The sequence below is a fragment of the Podarcis muralis genome, chromosome 5 (assembly GCF_964188315.1).
Source record: "Podarcis muralis chromosome 5, rPodMur119.hap1.1, whole genome shotgun sequence".
Lineage (NCBI taxonomy): Eukaryota > Metazoa > Chordata > Lepidosauria > Squamata > Lacertidae > Podarcis > Podarcis muralis.
Window position 1 is genome coordinate 57,128,721 of NC_135659.1, and position 8,195 is coordinate 57,136,915.

Consider the following 8,195-nt stretch of genomic DNA (forward strand, 5'->3'; position numbering starts at 1 on the left):
CCCTAACCATAAAGAGTCATTTTTCGAAAGTGGATTTGTTGCCCCAGAACGCTTTGATCCACTTTAATTGCACAAACCTTAATTTCTAATAAGCGGCTGCATACCTCTCACAAAATAGTGACAGTCTGTATGCAGCCACAGTCATCCTTGCTTCCCTGTATACTGCACAATTCACACAAAGTGATGAGATGGCAACAAAAGCCACACACAACACTGATATTACAATTTCTCAGCAACACTGCTTTGCAGCATCCCTCACTTACAAGTTATAAGAGACCGGGGTTGGGGGGGGCAGGCAGAGTGGTGTCCTGAGAACCAGTGGCGTAGCGTGGGGGGTGCAGGGGGTGCCGGCCGCACCGGGCGCAACATCGGGGGGGGGGCGCGGAAGAGACTCGAGTGCTAAAATCCACGGGTTAGGGGGCGCAAATTATTTGCCTTGCCCCAGGTGCTGACAACCCACGCTACGCCACTGCTGACAACTAAGTTATGTTAACAAAACAACTTTTGGGGGAAGATCTCTAACAATAGTTGTGATCACTGACCTGCCTCCCATGCATTTGCTACTGTTGTTCTGTGGCAGGAATACTCATTGCGATAAAGACTTTGATTGAAGAGCTTGCCAGATGGACTCCCTGCAACTTGAGCCCTATTTAATGACTCTTCATATCTCTCATTGAGAATCCTTACCCTAGTAAATCAGTAACACCTTTTTCCTCTCTGTGGGCCTCTTTCCAGTCTTTTTTGGGTGGCCCCTCTGAATCATCCTAATGAAACTTATCAGTCCACTAATACCGTAAGTCACAAGCACACACTGATTTCTTGTCGTGCTCGCTCACGTGTGTTTCTGAAAATGTTTCCTCTCCCTGTGTATGACGCTTGCGACTGGGAGACCGAGCAAGCAAGATGTGCTTGGCAAGACGGCTTTCTAGTTGAGACCGCTCCTTCCAACAACACAGTGATGGTGGGCCACCAGGGTGTCAAGCTTTCAGCAGAGCATGGTGCCAGGCAAGGGACGTTGCAGGGAAGCAGGACTGCAGCTAGGCAGACCAGGTACCAAAACCAAATACGGTACAGTAAAGCTCTTTTTACCAAGAGGTCGGAACAGTGCTTTCAGAATAATATGACCTAGGAGTTTGTGCTGAAATCACATTATTTTGGTTACAGTGTTTCATGCTTTGCATATTTTGACAAGGAATGCATTGAAAGCGCCAGGAGTCAGGGTATAACCAAGGTTTATCAACAGTGGAATGCAGAAGAGAATTAGATGGGATACAAGTAGGGTAGCCAGATGGAAAAAAAGAGAATGGGGATCATTGCTTGAATGACAAGTGACAGCTGCTGAAATTCCCTTTTTTAAAAACATTTAAAAATTAAAAATTAATTAAAATTCATTTTTCTTACACAACCGTTCAAAAGTGCAGGAGGCCTGTCCCCTTTTTCACTTGGACACTCTAGGTCAGGGCTCTGCGGAGACTCAGGCGGGAGTTCCAGATTGGCTCCACCAGTGTGTCCGCTGTGCAGCCCTGACCTCGCTACCACCTAGCTTCTCCCCACTCCTCCTACTGGTAAGTAATAGGGACACTTTTGCTAGGAAACTATTGCTACAACCGCACCAACACCAAGCGAGCCATTTCTACCGAATAGTGTGGCAAGGCAATGAGGCGCGGGGTGGGCTGGACAATAGGCCTCATACCAAGCCAAGTTTTGCTTTTACAACAATTGTTTTCCAAGACTAATTGCTGGGGGCCAAGGAATGAATGACTGTGCATGTCTGTTGTTTGTATGCATTTGTGTGCAGGTACATGTGTGGTATGGGACGCGGGTGGCACTATGGGTTAAACCACAGAGCCTAGGACTTGCTGATCAGAAGGTCGGTAGTTCAAATCCCCGCAAGGGGTTGAGCTCCCGTGGGTCAGTCCCTGCTCCTGCCAATCTAGCAGTTCAAAAGCACGTCAAAGTGCAAGGAGATAAATAGGTACTGCTCCGGCGGGAAGGTAAACAGTGTTTCCATGCGCTGCTCTGGTTCGCCAGAAGCAGCTTAGTCATGCTGGCCACATGTCGCGGAAGCTGTACACCGGCTCCCTCGGCCAATAAAGTGAGATGAGCGCCGCAACCCCAGAGTTGGCCATGACTGGACCTAATGGTCAGGGCTCCCTTTACCTTTACATGTGTGGTATGGGCTTTATGTATGCATGGGAGTATGTGGGGGGGGGTTATGTGGGGGTTTGGCCATCAAGCTAGTGGCTATTGGAGCCCTTTAATCTTTCTTGGGAAGGGGTGGCGTTTGACAGATGCCCATGACTATTTAAGACAAAGATCAGGCACCAGTACAAGCCTTTTATTTTAGTTCTATGAATTTCAGAGTGGAACATTCCTTCTTCAGGAGCTTCAAAAGCTCACAAGTTCTTTAAATTTAGAGACACCTTGTTCTTAAAACCTGAACTTAAGAACCACTTTTGAAAAAGTGGGAAGGCAAAATTTTATTTTCTCCATGTCTATAGGAGAATCTCTACATAGAGCTAAATGAGTCATGTACTAGAAAACTTCGAGACTGTTCTCCTTTTTGTCTTGATTCTTTGTGGTGCTTTTTTAAAATACCGCTTTACCCATGACTCTTCCCCAGAATTCCACATGGGCCCACAGGCCTAACACAGTTGGCAACCCCTACTCTAAGCCAAAGAGAGAACAACTATTTTACAACCCCGAAAAAACATTAAACGCCAGAAACAGCTCACTTTAGGAAAGGAAAAGACAGAACCTTGTTGAATATTATTAAACAGATATTGAGCTACAAACCTTTTGGCCAGGTAGTGGTCAGAGTGCTGGACTAGGACCTGGGAACAGTGGCGTAGCGTGGGTTGTCGGCACCCGGGCAAGGCAAGTAATTTGCGCCCCCTAACCCGTGGATTTGCGCCCCCTAACCCTAACCCCCAGATGTTGCGCCCGGTGCGGCCCCCCCCTGCACCCCCCACGCTATGCCACTGCCTGGGAAACCAGACTTCAAATCCCCATTCCACCATGAAGCTCATTGGGTGACTTTGGGTGACAGCCTCTCAGCCTAACCAAAATGGGGAGGGAGAAAACCATGTGAGCCACCTTGAATTATTTGGAGGAATGGTGGGATGTAAATGCAACAAACAATAAATAAATTTCCCCCACATTAAATGGTTGATCTAGTGTACCTGACCAGAGTTCTTATAACGGGCTAGAAGCAGAAAGCCCTGTGTACCTTCTTAACACTTCCCATCTTCAAAATCTTGCCATGCTAGTATTAGAATATCTGTGATCAGTTGCATCCACATGCATGTCAAGACATGGAAGAAAAGGACGGCAACACCTGTTCAATCTGAGCTAAGCGGTGCGCTTCCCAGCAACACCTTTAGAAACATTGGTCTCCTCTTTCCCAGGGGAAATTCCTATCAGGGAGTGTACAGGTGTTCAGAAGCAGAGCATGGCTCCTGAGTAAACAAGCATCTGTGCCAGCAGCAGACCTCAGCAGGATCAGCACCTGGGACCAGGGATTTACCTAGCATGTTTGTGCATGAGGGACTGGGGAGAGAAGAGACAAACAGGAAGATTTTTTTAAGGTGTGGCTCAAGGTTTTTCTAAGAGACATTTCCTCTGCAAATTCTCCCAGCAAGGAAAAGAAAGCCCAGCTCCCTTGCCTTATTTTTGTCCCACGCTGAGCATTGCGTGCTAGTGTCATAGGAACTCAGTGGCCTTGTTGATACTCAGCCGAATATGAGAGAAAGATCACTAGCCTTGATGAACTTGTGGTAGTATTTCCTAAGGCACAAGTTGCCAGGCTTTTTAGGTCAAGGGGCACATAAGACACCCCCCAAATTTTTGGCATTATTTTTTAGGGGGGAAACCTAGTCTTATACACAGAAAAATATGATGTGTATTTGACTAAGTTCCATGAGTACTGCCTGGTCAGTTCTCTTCCCCCTCCCCCAGTGCGCTCTCTCTCTCTCTCTCTCTCTCTCTCTCTCACACACACACACACACACACACACACACACACACACACAGAGAGAGAGAGAGAGAGAGAGAGAGAGAGAGAGGCAGGCAGGCAGGCAGGCAGGCAGGCAGGCAGACACACATAGTTCACTTTCTCAAGGAATCTGAATGAATCTCACCTTTAAAACCACATAGAGCTCAAAGAGGGAATTGGAAACTACTATTTGTGGGGCAGGAAGTACCACCCTCCCCACCTCACGATTAAGGGAGCAATGGGGCGGGGGGTGGGGGGGCTCAGAGGTTTTGTGGGTTTGAAGGGAAGCCATCAAGAGCACCATTGTGCACATGGGTGCCATGTTAGTGACCCATGCTCTAGGGGTATGAAGACAGCTTTGTTTTGATGAAACCTGTAAGGCAGATCTGTAAACCAGCAAATTCAGTGAGGCAATTCCCCACCCAACATAGTGTGGCTCTTGCAGAGAACCTGGTAACATCGATGAAAGCCTGGTTTCCTAAAGAGTTGGTATTTAATTTGGATTTCTGACTGCTTTCCATGCTCTTTTCATTGTCTGCCTTGTTTAATGGTAACTGACATGGCCATATGGCCAGCCACATACTTGCAATCCAAACATCAACCCAGATTCAGTCATGCCCAAGTGGAAGTGCTTGTGTGAATGCTTTGTTATGGGCAAGAAGTAACGCTGTGTATGAGCTGCTCCTTATGTGTAACCATTTGTGGGGCCTGCCCTAAATTCTAACCATAGGCCTTCATGATGTGAAAGACAGTGCATCTCCACATGACTCATCAAATTCTTGCACCAGAAAAATTCAAGATAATTAAGGTTGCTCCCTCTTTTCCTGATACTAGCTCTGTACCTTGAACAGCTTCATACAGGAAAACCTTCATATGCTGAATAGCTGTCCATCCTCTAGTTGTTAAAGGCACAGCAGACCTACCAGGAACATAGGAGGCAACCCTCAATTCCCATAGCAGTAGACACAGCAGTAGACAGTAACATTCAAAATAGTCAAGGGGCATAAACTAAGTTTGTTTTGTAATATGCCAAATTCATAGCACAGTGAATTTCCGAAGCAAGGAGTGAAGCAACCACTTTGGTCAAGGCTTCCCATCTCTCATGGATGGTGGACCTACACCTTACAATTTGCCTAACAAAGGTGAAAGTGGCATTTGCTTATTTTGCAAAAGAGATGCAGGGCTTCGCCTCTTGTGTTCTTTGACTTCCTAGCGACTCCATAGTGAAATGCTGTTTGTTGATATCTCCAAGGCCAATATCCTACTCTGGTGCCAACAGAAGCACTTGGCAAGAATCTGCATGCCTGCTGGTCTATGCCTTCTCCTTGCTACCTTCTCATCCCTCATTCCCACTTGATGTCTTCCATCTTCATCTCCTGAGCCCTCTGGCATAGCATCTGTTAGTCTGAATCATGGTTAATTTTACCTAACACAGGGGGGCTTGCCCCATATAACAAGGTGCTACAGTGTTCTTCGCAATGAACAGCAGCAACATTCATTATCTGCCATGCCTGTTAACATCTTTACAGTATGTGTGCGTGCATGCATGCATTTTTTCCTGCATACCTACAGGGGAAAAGTAGGGAAAGACCACCTCCTAGTCTGCCCAACCCTACCCCAAATTTGACTCCCCAGCTTCTCTGTGCAAAAGTGTGCATTTTACTAAGAAAATGTTAAACCATAAACATATACTTCCCCTTTTCTCCGGAACTTTATCTGTGTACTTTTGGTGCTCATGTGGTTCTTTTGCTGATCAGAGTTCAGGAGCTCTGTCCATAACCAAGATAAAATGTGTGGAATTTGGTCCATATTTTAAGCAAAGGCAGAATTGTGCATCGGAGCAAATATCAACAAGACCCACCTTCGGTTTCAGAAATAAGTCTATTGGGGCTTCTAAGAGCATAGCAAGCTGCCTTATACTGAGCCAGGCCATTGGTCCATCTAGTTTGGGATTGTCTATATAGACTGGAAGCTGCTCTAAAAGGTTTCATACAGGAGAATTTTCTGCTGCTGAACTGGGATCCTCTGACCCTGACAAGTGGGTAAAGATAATAACCAAGCAGAGAAAGAGAAAATCGCCACTGCCTCATTGTTTCACTTCTGTCTTCCCAACTACTGCTCTGATTCCCTCTTCTCTAAGCCAGTGAGGAAAGGGTGTGTAGGCTTAGTGTTCCATGGATGAGACAGGTGAGCTGGCAGCAAGCTGGTTGGCTACAGAACCAGACTTTTGCAGAATGGGGAGCTGGCAGGAGGAGGTGTGCAGGACCCCAGCCTCCCTAAAAGCTGTCTCCAAATCCCGTTGCTGAGCTTGTCGTCTCACTCAGCCTCATAATTGCACCTCAGAACTGAATTTATTTTATATTCTGCAACATTTGAAAGTATTCTTCCGATGGGTATGCCACAGAATACCATCAGCATAAGTCTCAAGAAAAGTTTTTATAAGGTGTTTTGATGGTATTTAACAGAGAGGCATCTCAACCAGATGTATAATATGGCAAGCAGTCTATGCTGAGGATACAAGATGCCCAATGTCTTCACATATTTTCATGAATCGTCCTAAAATAAGGAAATTTCGGACAAATAGTACTAAAGAATTGGAAGTAATCAGACATGTTTTACCAATGAACCCACTGATCCTTTTGTTTACTATACCAGCAGATGATAGACAGATGGTCCTTTACTTACTGAGGGCAGCACATATAACTATTGCTTATTAGAGGAATAAAACTTGGCATCCATCCATGGAGGAGTGGTTGACCAAAGTCTGGGATATATCCTGTATGGATAAACTAACTTAATCAGAGTACAAAAGAGTAGACAAAATCATGACTATTTTCTTGAAAAATTGACTTTTCCAAATCACTGGTGTAACAAAGGGTAAGAAAATGCAAATTATTATACTGTGTTGGGAATACTTTGAGCTCTTCAACTATGAATTTAGTAAAGTGGGATATTAGGGGGGAGGTTTAGCTGACTGGCTTAACTGTATTTTAAATCATTGTTGGTACACTCTTTTAAAAATTAAACAATAAAAAAATTAAACAAGCCAACAAAAAAACCATGGCTTCACATCATAGTTTGTTACCAGAAGGCAAACCATGGTTAGTCTGCTGGACTGGGTTGAGACGTTCAAACCAAACTGCAGTTACACTTTGGCTAAACCAACCAAAGTATTGTGCACAAACCAGGCGAATCAGAGAAAACACTTAGTGAAAAGGAATGAATATGGATAACTATGAGACTGAGTTATAGATGTATACATACAATTGAGGTGTTCCCAAAGTAAAGGAAGGATTGAACTCTGATTAATAAGAATACACACAATCCCATCTGATCACTACAACAATGACATAGCAACTGCCTACTGACATCAGGAAGTCTCCGTCACTATATACTTTTGGCACCTGCTTAAAACATTTTTGTTTAGGCAAGCCCATTCAGACATGTAAAAGTTATATGTGTTTTTAGCTACTGTTGATTTTAGTCATCTTTTGAATGATTTTAAGTATTCAATGGAATTCCATGGAATACTTGTTTTTAACTGTTTTTAATCAAGAATCTTAGTTTCTTTTTTACACTTTCCTAAACCACTTAGAGAGGTTTTTTACAATCAAATAGCACAGTATGTAAATTTTGTAGAATAAATAATGCCAATCCACACCAAAATCTTGAGTACAGAAGTATTTAATTGAATGGCAAGTTAAGACCGACAGCACAAGAAACAAACTCTGGTCATTCTCACTCTCTAAACAAATACAAAGAAGAAAAGAAAATGTTATTAATTGTATCATTAGGAATATTCCTAGTCTAATATTAGTGCTTACGTCACTAATAACAACAATAAAGATCATTATCTCTCTCTATCTCTCTATCATCATGGGCTCAATTAAGCAACTTGGGGAAGAAAATTTTAAAAGGAATTGGATAGGTAGACTAATCTTAAACTGTCATATTTTGGAAGAATATTGACCATTAAAATTATTAATTTTTTTTTTTACAAATGATTATTATCACTGCTGTAAGAAAGACCTGTCAAAGTATGGCAAGGGATGTTTTACACATTCCTTTGAAGGAGGGAAAACCACTACTGTAAGGTACAACTTTTAAGGCTATAAATTTATAATCAGACTTTCGGCCAGTGTACATGGTACTTCCAAGTTGCCCTGTTTAAATCATTCCTCCATCAGATTCATAGCTCTAA